Genomic DNA, 11,056 nt, shown 5'->3' on the forward strand with positions numbered 1-11,056 from the left:
TGTGGACCAATCATATTCAGGGTCTCCCCGAGGACGACAGAGTTCATTGTCGCTGAAATGCATAAATCGCAGAATTTGCTCGTATCTCCCCCTGGACATGGAGGCAGAGTAAATGCGCATATGGTGAACTGGGCTAGTGGACCAATATAGCCGCAATTCACTCTGTTTAGTTATGCCCATGTGGAGGGAAAGGCCCAGAAAGATTTTAAAATCGGAAACCGTTATAGGATTCCAGCCGAATGGTCTGGCAAGGAGCGAATTTGGGTTGGCGATGATGAATTGTTGTGCATATAAATTTGATTGATCCACAATAGATCTGTAAAGATCTTCCGTGAAGAACAGCTCAAAAAAGTTCAGGGGCGTAAAACCAGCTGTCTCCACGTGGATTCCAGGTTGGGGGGTGAATGGGGGAAGTACTGGCGCTGTAGAATCAGTGGGTTGCCAATTGGGATATGCCAGCGCATAAGGGAGGGCACTATGGGCTCTACGGGCCTGTCTACGAATACGCGGTGGCTGCGGGCCACTACTTGTGCTAGCCACCGCACCAGCTTCAACTGCACTTAGGGGACACGTCACCAGGTGATACTGCAGTGCTAGTTGTACTAGGTCCAGGGTGTACTAGGCCGCTGGTGCTTGCCAGGTCGCCAGAAGGATGAGCGGCACTAGTACCCACACTCTGCTCCATACGAGCACCCTGCGATTCCTGCATCTCAACAACTCTAGAATGGGGTCGGGTACGCCTGGGTCTAACAGGGACCCATCTGTCGTCGGAGCTATCTGTCAGGAAGCCGCTGCTGTCATCTGGTTCATATACTGACAGTAATTCGGTCATTGTAGCTTCCCCATCGCTATCAGATGACACGGCCAGTATACTATAAGCCTCTTCACCACTGTACAAACGTTTAGACATTTTGGTAACTAAATTTACCTGTACAGTGGTGTTGACTCACAGGTAATAAAAGCACCTGGTTGTCAGGACTATTTCAAGCGCTACCAAAAAAACTGCTAATGCTAGCAGGGATCAGGCCTGACTCTGCTAAAACAGCGGTTTTGTGTGTTGTGTTTTTTGTAAGTGACAGTAATCTGTTGATTACTACACTTGCCTGGGTGAAAGGGTTAAACGCAGGTACTGGCAGGAATCAGTGCTGATCGTGCAAACACCGCGTTTTGGGAACCCTAAACTATGGGGACGCTAGTATAGTTCTGATCAGATCAGATATTGATCTGTTCAAACACTATACTAGTAATGGAAGTGTATGTGCGTGCGTGTGTGTGTGTGTGGTAATTAAGGGTTTTTTTTTCTAACTATGCGCCCACTGTAGGTTCTCCATGCTTGTTTCAGTTTCCAAATCTTTAGCCCTAATCCACAAAAGAACATCTTGTGTATGGATGGCTAAGATCCCTGACGCTTTAGAAGTGAAACATTATAGAAAAAAATGAAATGACAGGTACAGACAATGCTGGAGTTTACAGGTAAAGGAGTTAATCGCAGGTCGTAAAAGAAGTCTTTCTCATACAAGTGCAGGCTAACTTTCAAATTTGAAACAAAAAGGAAAGCCAAGTGACATTGCAGGATTGGCTGAGATAATTAAGGATTTACCTTAATTACCTCTAATATCTGAGACTGAGACAAAAACCATTTACTGGCTTCCAACGAAGTTACAGGATTAGGTGACTACAGCAGGATGTATTCCTGAGAGCAGCTCAAAGTAACAATTTATTAGGTTAGCTGTATACAGGTACTTTTTTTGAAGGTCCCTTTAGTACCCTGTGTACATATGCAGTGTGCAGCTTATAGACCCATCGTAGGTGAAATCCCTATATGCAGGAAATAGCTGTACTGGATATTTACCAAAAATGAGACATAATATGTTAGACAGTATTTGTTAACCTGAAAACACAAAAATGTAAGAGTGATGGCAGAAAGAGACCAAGTTGTCCATCAAGTCTGCCTATTACTTTATTTTTTTTTTTAAATACGTTTATTTTACTTTCAAGACAAATGAATACAATATAAATTAATAAAACTACATAAATAATAAAATTACATAAAATGTAATATCTAAAAATAAATGAACATTAATAATATATTAAAAATAATAAGATACAAAAAAAAAAAATTAATAATATAAAACAATAAAAATAACACAGGTAAAACAATACAAGGTAATACAAAAGATATATTAAAAAAGAATAGCGCACACATGCAAAGAAATGACTAACAAATATGGAGACAATCCATAAATAAAAATGGGGATTTAGTCCCACCATATGGCCATATCGTGCTCAAGCCCACCACTACGTCAAAGTACCTCATTGTCAGTGGGTCCTACACTATCCACAAAAAAAAAGGGTGAATCCAGCCTCTCTAACCCTTGGAGACAACACTCCTTGCTGGGATAGATGTGCTAATGCACTACAAGGGACTCCTCCTATATCTACTTGATAGTGGACACTGATAGAGTACAGATGTGTGTGGGGGGTGGGGTGCTCAACCTCAGAAGTCTGGTCAGACCGAATACATAATAAACAAGCAAAAAAATTGGGGGAGCAAACCCTGAACATGTATATCTAAAGCCGGTGCAGCTATGAACCAAGCGACATGTATATTAAAAAAGAATAGCTTGTTTAACCACTCTGCAACCGCTCACAGTAATACTACTGCGGCAGAGTGGTTCGTTATTGTCCAGCCACGTAGTATTAACGTGACTGGACACTCCCCCTTCTGGGCGGCGCTTGCGCGCCGCCGGAGGCTCGCTCCCGCTGTTTTCATTCACAGCGGGAGTCGGGCCAGGGGAGGAGCAGCGGCGATCGCCGCTGCTCTTACCCGATCGTCGGGGATCGAGTCTGGAGATCCGCCCGCTGTGTGTAAACACAGCGGGCGGATCTCCATAGTGACAGGGAGTGACAGATCGGACTGTTCAGCATAGCTGGACATCCGATCTGTCCATGACTCACACAGTCACCTCCCCCCCTACACGTCAGTAAGCACCAGGCATACATTAACCCCTCCCTCTCCAATAAAATTAACCCCTTCCCTGCCAGTGTCATTTTTACAGTAACAGTGCATATTTATAGCACTGATTACTGCAGTAATGTCACTGGTACCCCCAAAAGTGTCAAAAATGTCAGTCAGGGGTCCGGTCTGTCCGCCGCAATGTCGCAGTCCCGCAAAAAAAATCGCAGATCGCCGCCATTACGCGTTAAAAAAAAAACACCAAAAATGACAGAAATCTTTCCCTTTGTTAGTAAACGCAATAACTTTTGCGCAAACCAATCAAAATACGCTTATTGCGATTTTTTTTACCAAACATATGTAGCATAAAACAAATTGGCCAAAATTTTTTAAAAAAATTGGTTTTTACATCTTTTTTGGGGGGAATTTCATATAAAAAAATGTTAAAAATATTGTAATTTTTGCAAAATAAACGCTATTTTTTTGTTTATAGCGCAAAAAGTAAAAATCGCACAGGTGATCAAATACCACCAAAAGAAAGCTCTGTTTGTGGGAAAAAAAGGACGTAAATTTCGTTTGGGTACGGCGTCGCACGACCGCGCAATTGTCAGTTGAAGTCGCACAGCCCTGAATCGCAAAAAGTGGCCTGGACGGAAGACAGCAAAATCCTCCGGTGGTAAAGTGGTTAATACAAAAGATAAACCATCATGTTTCACAGAATAAAAGTACATAGCCGTAAGAAGAAATACGAAATGGATTCTTCATAATCTTGTAATCAGTGTGGTAATTCCTCCTTCTATTGATATTGTGTTAAAAGACAGTCTATGCGTTTTGGGGGTCAAAAGAACTCCCCCTTCATCAGGGCTACAATAAAACATAATATAATGTAAATATAATTGTGACTGATAAAATCATAAGTCTAACAATCATAAAACATCATAGCACTGAATGTGTTGGATGCCCCCAACAGGGTTTCTTTCTTTCAGAGACTTAAAGGTTTCTTTCCATGCCGCAAATGTGCTGTTTGTCATCCTAATAAGCTTCAAGAACAATTCCAATCTTTTGTGAACTCCAAAAATTAAGACATCAATACTTTTATCACCTGCACTTCACTCAATGTGGTGTATTTGCTTATCTGCCCTTGTGGCCTGCAGTACGTAGGCCACACTACTCTTCAATGTTAGGACCAAAGAGCATGTGGCAAATATTAGGAAAGGCTTTCCCAAACATAGCGTTTCCAGGCACTATCTGGAATGCCACGGGAAAGATCCAACTGGCACTTCGTTCATTGCCAAAGATAGGTATACACCACATTGGCGAGGAAGTTGTGTCAAAAGAGGGACATCCCAGATGGAGACTCAATCGATTTTTTACATTAACAGTTGCACTCCTTTTGGGCTTAATGTGGACTGGGACATCAATTGTTTCATCAATAACAGCTAAGTGTCCTTTTGCTTTGTTTATTTTCCATCCCTTCTGTCTGTTATATTTTTGGTTAGGGGATCAAAAATCAGGTTATCTGTAATGTACATATGGTTTTGTGTTTTTGTAATTGACCACTAGGGGGACTTTCCATGATCCACCTATTAGTGGTGAATACTCCATGTTTTATTATTTTGGGTTTTTTATGCATTTATTTATTTATTTTTCCCCTCCTAGCCTATCTTTTCTTCCTAATAATTTTTTGGATAGTGCCTGGTTGAGGACTACCACCTTTTGATTTACCTTCTATTGACTGATTGAGTAATTTCTCTATGGTATTGGCCGCTGGAACGCATTATGGACTCCTCCATGCCCCTGGTGATCGATTGGTGCCTGTCATTTGGACACTTCTGGTTTGCTGAGACGCATGGAGTAACGGTGTGCATTCCAGATGACTAGTTGCGGTCAACGTAATTTCCGTTTAAACATCTATTTACGCGTACTGGCATCACCCAGTCCATGCCTCTGAAGAAATCCCATTGGATGAAACATGTCAGGCTGGACATCGTGATGCTGGTACGCTTTGTGAGCCACAGCCATGGACTTCAGTTTTGAATTCTCGTTATACTTTCAATGTTTGTAAGTACCTTTTTAAAAACATTTGAAGAAATTCCAATGGAGCTTCACTATCATTACTCCATTGTCTTTTTAGTGATGGCTCTCTTATCCATGAGAGCCTAGGCATTCCCATTCCAAACATTATTGACATCCTGAGGAGAAGAGGAGAGTGGAAAAGAGTTGGATGGAAGTTCGTCTCTTCACAGCTGATTTCCCCCCCTCTTTGATTTTCCTATATGCTCCATACTTATGGAGGTCTGGTAAGCAGCCTCTATAGGACACTTTTGGTGTGTGCTATCATCTCACACAAAAGTTGGTGACGGGATCTCATCTACATGGACACTGGGCATAATAGTGCCTTTAACTTAACGCTGCATTTGGACTTTTATTTTATCTATCTGCCATCAACAGATTTATGCTGGCTGCTTTTTTAGTGTTTTGTATTCTTCCATGATTAGCGCGGATTCTTCACTTTTATAAAACATCATGGATAACCTACATATACATACATATTCACAAAATTGCATACATTTTCAAAAATGAACCTATTATCACTTAATATCTGATATTCTCTTATCTCTTCAACTTCATTTTCTTGCATGAATGCATGTTTGTGAAATTGTTGGTATTTTTGAATGCACATATGTGTACACACATGTATATGTTATCCATGATGTTTTAATATTGTTAGATATTTACATTATATTATGTTTTATTGTAGTCCTGATGAAGAGGGAGTTCCTTTGACCCCCAAAACACGTTGGCTGTCTTTTAACACAATATCAACAAAATTAATTTGGACTCTTTTATCTTTTAGTTTGGTGCTCCTCCCATAAATGCATGTCTTTTCCTGGTAACCTGCTGGAGTACCCAGAGTAGGGTAGCCTTGCCTGTTGTGAAAAGCCTAACCTGAGCCAGTGGGTTCTTCAAATGTTTTTTTGCCCTCTCACTACCTTTTTCAAACTGATTTCAAAGTCCCAGTGCCTCTTGGATGACCTTTTTTTTTCCTTCTGTTTGCCTCTAGTGGAGCCATTTACATGTAAAATCATTAACCTTTTTATTATACAACTATAAAGAATTTGAAGCAGAGGCCAAATCCAGATAAGCTCAAAGGGGCAATAGAAAAAAGTAATTATTCTATTCACAATATAATTCAAAATGGATTACTCCAAGAAAGATAGAGAATATACTATAGAAAGAAAGGAACAAGAAGAGTGGAAAATGGGTCTGAAGACAGAGAAGTGGAACTTCAGAGAAGAGAAGGGTATGGACCTATAGCAGCCGCTAACGATAATTGCAAGAGAATCCGGCAGGCTGGTTGCACCCAAGTTGATCGATTGAACGATCAACTTGGTACATTCAGCATGTCCATTAATGGTTTGAATCTTGTCTGGATCCTGCTGAACCAGCCAAGATTCGAACTGTGTACGGCTGGTTAAAGCTTGAGTGGTTTTACAGCGTGGTAGAGGGTATTGATATCTAACAGAGTATATCTAAATTGTTGTTGCAGAAAGTTTAATCAAAAAGGATCAACATATGAGTGTAGGGTAGCATAATCAGGACCCCCCATCCTTCCCATTTGGTGCTCTTGTGTGTTTATAGTATTAAAATACTTGCATGAGTTTCAAAATCAACCTGAACTCAAAAACTGAAGGTTTGCTATCTTATAGAAAACATTTGGAAATTTTAAGTGTGTCTAAACAGTCCCCTAAAAATTTACTTTATGTCTTGAAATTCTCCTGAAATATAGCTTTGGACTTCCTCTCTCTGGTCTCTCCTGTGCCTGCAGCCTCACCGTTCCGATGACCTCTATGGTACTGTGCCAGTGACCTCTAGCTTCACAACCTTAGGTGACATCACTACAGGGCACTGTTCTCCTTGCTGGAGGGCAATCTGTATCTGATAACCTGCACTTCAGGTCCTCCTATTTTCTGTCTTAGTGACAATGGCTACCAGGACAAACATAAGGGTCAATTTCTCCAACAAATAAACAGAAAACAATTAAAGCTGGACAAAGCAACTAAAACTAAAAAAAGTAGTCTTTAAATGCACCTTGAAGCCAAACTCCGGGCAAGAGAACCTTTCCAGGTTTAGAGCAGTAAACATGCGCTAGTCTTAGTTGCAAACCTCCATTCATGCAGTCTACCTTCAATGTGTTAAAATCGAATTGGATTAGACATCTGATTAGTACAGCTCCCTGCTCTCGAGATTTCTGTGGACCTTCTGTATACAGGGTCCACTCCCATACAGAATTTCCCTGATTTTGGGAGATTTCCTTTTTCTGTTGTGTCTCTGGGGCAGGACGTGAAGAGAAATCGCCCCACTGGTACACAAACAACAAAAAATAAACTGATAGGTTTTTATTCCTCCCTACTCTATCCAAAAAATTAAAAAAAGTTTTTGCCATACATAAACTTTAAATCTCCTGAAGCTAGATTGGTAGTGTATGTGGAACTTAGGCTCGGTTCACACTACTGCGACCTGAAAGTACTACTTTAATGCGACTTGATGCAACTTTAGAAGCGAATTTTAGGGAGTGCCTGCGTAACCTTTTTCTAATGTCAGATCCAATTCACATCAATATAGATGAGGATCAGACTTGGAGGCATCTTCCATTAAAGTCTATGGGCACAAGTCAGATTGAAGTCTTGAAGTAGTACAGGAACCTTTTCTAAAGTCGAAGCGACTTCAGTAGTGCTAATTAAGTCAGCTCTCATTGACTAACATGGAATTGACTGACCTGTGAAGGTCAGATGACTTGGGGTCTCACAAGTCGGATCCCAAGTCGTGGCAGTGTGAACTGAGCCCTGAAACCCAAATAAACATTCAGTTTAGATCAGCTAAATACATTCTGAGTGCATAAAAAAAGATTTGCAGTTTTGTAGTAAAAAAGCCTGTTAGGAACATTTTAGCAGCCATCAGAAAGATTATGCCAGCGGTAAGTAGGGATGATCGAACGGTTCGGGTCGACCATCGGTTCGACCCGAACATTGGGTGTTCGAAATTCGGTTGAATTCCGAACTTTTTGCAGTAAAAGTTCGGAATTCGGCCACCAGAACCGCCCAAAATGCAATGGGACAGGAACTGGGCTTTAAAAGCCCATGATTGGCCCAGAAACATCAGTAAATGTGATTGGAGTGACTACGGGGTCCAGAGCCAAATGAGGAGTGAATACGCCCCCCAGTATATAAGATAGCCCCGCCAAAACTCTAGCACTGTAATACAGGGGCTGTGGAAGAGAGTGGAAGCATTTGTGTTGCTCCAGTGTCATTTTGCAATTATTAGTGTGAGGAAAGGGATATGTAGTGTAGTTAGGGTACTATACACCACTATAGTTAGATTCAATAATCTAGTTTTTGTAGGGAAAGTTTTAGGTGTCAGGGTGACCGTAGTGTAGTTTAGGGTGAACTGACTCTGCTATGCCAGGGTGACTGAACTCTTCCATGTCAGGGTGACCGTAGTGTAGTTTAGGGTGAACTGACTGTGCTATGCCAGGGTGACCGTAGTGTAGTTTAGGGTGAACTGACTCTGCTATGCCAGGGTGACCGAACCCTTCCATGTCAGGGTGACCGTAGTGTAGTTTAGGGTGAACTGACTGTGCTATGCCAGGGTGACCGTAGTGTAGTTTAGGGTGAACTGACTGCTATGCCAGGGTGACCGAACTCTTCCATGTCAGGGTGACCGTAGTGTAGTATGTAGTTTAGGGCAGTGCTCCCCAGCCTTTTTATCGCCGCGGACCGTTAAATATTTGATAATTTTTCCGTGGCCCGCTTGTTTTGATATAATAATTTTAATTGTATTTAAACAAGCCAGCATGCCCCCTTTCAATGCAGAGAGACCAGCGTGCCCCCTTTCAATGCAGAGAGACCAGCGTGCCCCCTTTCAATGCAGAGAGACCAGCGTGCCCCCTTTCAATGCAGAGATGCCAGCATTCCCTCTTTCAATGCAGGGATACCAGCATGCCCCCTTTCAATGCAGAGATGCCAGCGTGCCCCCTTTCAATGCAGAGATGCCAGCGTGCCCCCTTTCAATGCAGAGATGCCAGCGTACCCCCTTTCAATGCAGACATACCAGCGTGCCCCCTTTCAATGCAGAGATGCCAGCCTGCCCCCCCCCCCCGCGAGACTAGTGCACTTACCTCAGGCAGCGGCGGCTTCTCCTCAGTCCCCCGGCGTCTCCTCGAGTCCTCAGTCCTCCTGCCTCCTCCTTGGTCAGTGGCATGGGGTTTGCCTTTCGGCCAATCAGGAAGCAGGAGGACCCGCTTCCTGATTGGCCAGGAGGAGGATCCGTGTGACAATAGCGAATTTTCATTCGCTATTGTAACATAATGGGTGGGCTCGGGGCGCACTGCTCTGCGCCCCAGCCGCCACTGCAGAGACAGTAAAATAATTTAAAGTTCCTCAGGCGGCCTGGTACCGTTTGATCCACGGACCGGTACCCGTCCGCGGCCCGGGGGTTGGGGAACACTAGTTTAGGGTGAACTGACTCTGCTATGCCAGGGTGACCCCACTATGCAGATTCTGGGTTAGGGGTATACATATATATATATATATATATATATACATATATGTGTGTAGATATATGTGTGTGTGTGTATATATGTGTATGTATGTGTGTGTATATATATATATATATATATATATATATCTATATATACGTATGTGTATATATATATACACACACACATATATATATATATATACACACATATATATATATATATATATATATATATATATATATACACACACACATATATATATATATCTATCTATATCTATATATATATATATATATACCCCTATACAGAAGTTCAGATGTCATGCCTGCCTCCAAAGACACCCAAAAAACACCCAATAAACGCCTGAAACAAAAACGCCCAGGTGTGAAAGGAGGGTAACACCATTCCTGCGCTACTGAAATTCTAAGAAAAATAATCATTTTTTTTCTGGTTCTGGACATGCTACAGAGCTGAAACTTCACAGGTACGCTTTTTAGACCCCCCAGACACTAAATCCAAAGAAATCAAATTTTTTTTTCAATAATTTTTTCAATAATTGGCTCTCTATCAAAAACGACAATTTTTAAGAACTTTTTTTTTTGTGTGATTCATAGTCCCTGGGGCATGTCCCAGAACCCTAGGCACTTTTTAGGGGCATTTATTGGGTTTTAGGGCTTCAAAATGGTGTTTTTTGATTCCAGAAGTTCGGGTCCCATTGATTTCAATGGGGTTCTGGAATCCGTACCGAACGTTCGGGAAATTCGGGTGTTCTGGACGAACCGAACTTTTCAAAAGTTTGATCATCCCTAGCGGTAAGGCTCACGTGCATAAACATGAACACAGGAACCCATATTCGCACGTCCATCATAAATAATGGTGCCTAGCGGACTACCTAAAGGGGTTGTAGCCAGAAGGTTTTTTTATCTTAATGTATTATGATAAAAAATATTCTGTGTGCAGCAGCCCCCCTCAGCCCCCCTAATACTTACCTGAGCCCTCTCTCTATCCAGCGATGTCCACGAGTGCCACAGCCATCCAGGACTCTCTCTCCTGATTGGCAAAGACACAGCAGCGGTGCTATTGGCTCCCACTGCTGTCAATCAAACTTTGTTAGCCAGTCAGGAGAGAGAGAGAGGGATGGGCTAAATTGGGGCTCCATGTCTGATTGGACACACAGAGCTTCAGCTCGGTGTAACCAGCCTGGGCATCTTCAGGCCAGCTGCCCTCAGAACCCCTCAGAATCTTTGCATCATGTCTGCCAGCCACAGTCGCCCAGTCAACTACCTAGAGTTGGCCCCAGAGGAAGAACCACTACCCCTGCCTCCCAGTGACTGGCTGACCCCCACCGAGGCCAATCCTCCTTGGGGAGTATACAGTGTTCATCCCCTTGTCCCTCCATACCCGGCAGCAGGACCCTTAGTAGGTGAGCTTATTGCCACAAGCGCCTCCAAGAAGTAGACCTGCCAAGGTCCCCTTGTGGGCACTTGTAAAATAAAAGGGGGAGGGGTTGTCACGGGCCCTACTTTTTTCCTCCCCCTAATTTTTCTCTTCCCTGCACT

The sequence above is a fragment of the Pelophylax lessonae genome (assembly GCF_965119305.1).
Source record: "Pelophylax lessonae genome assembly, chromosome: 4".
In the NCBI taxonomy this organism is placed as follows: Eukaryota; Metazoa; Chordata; class Amphibia; order Anura; family Ranidae; genus Pelophylax; species Pelophylax lessonae.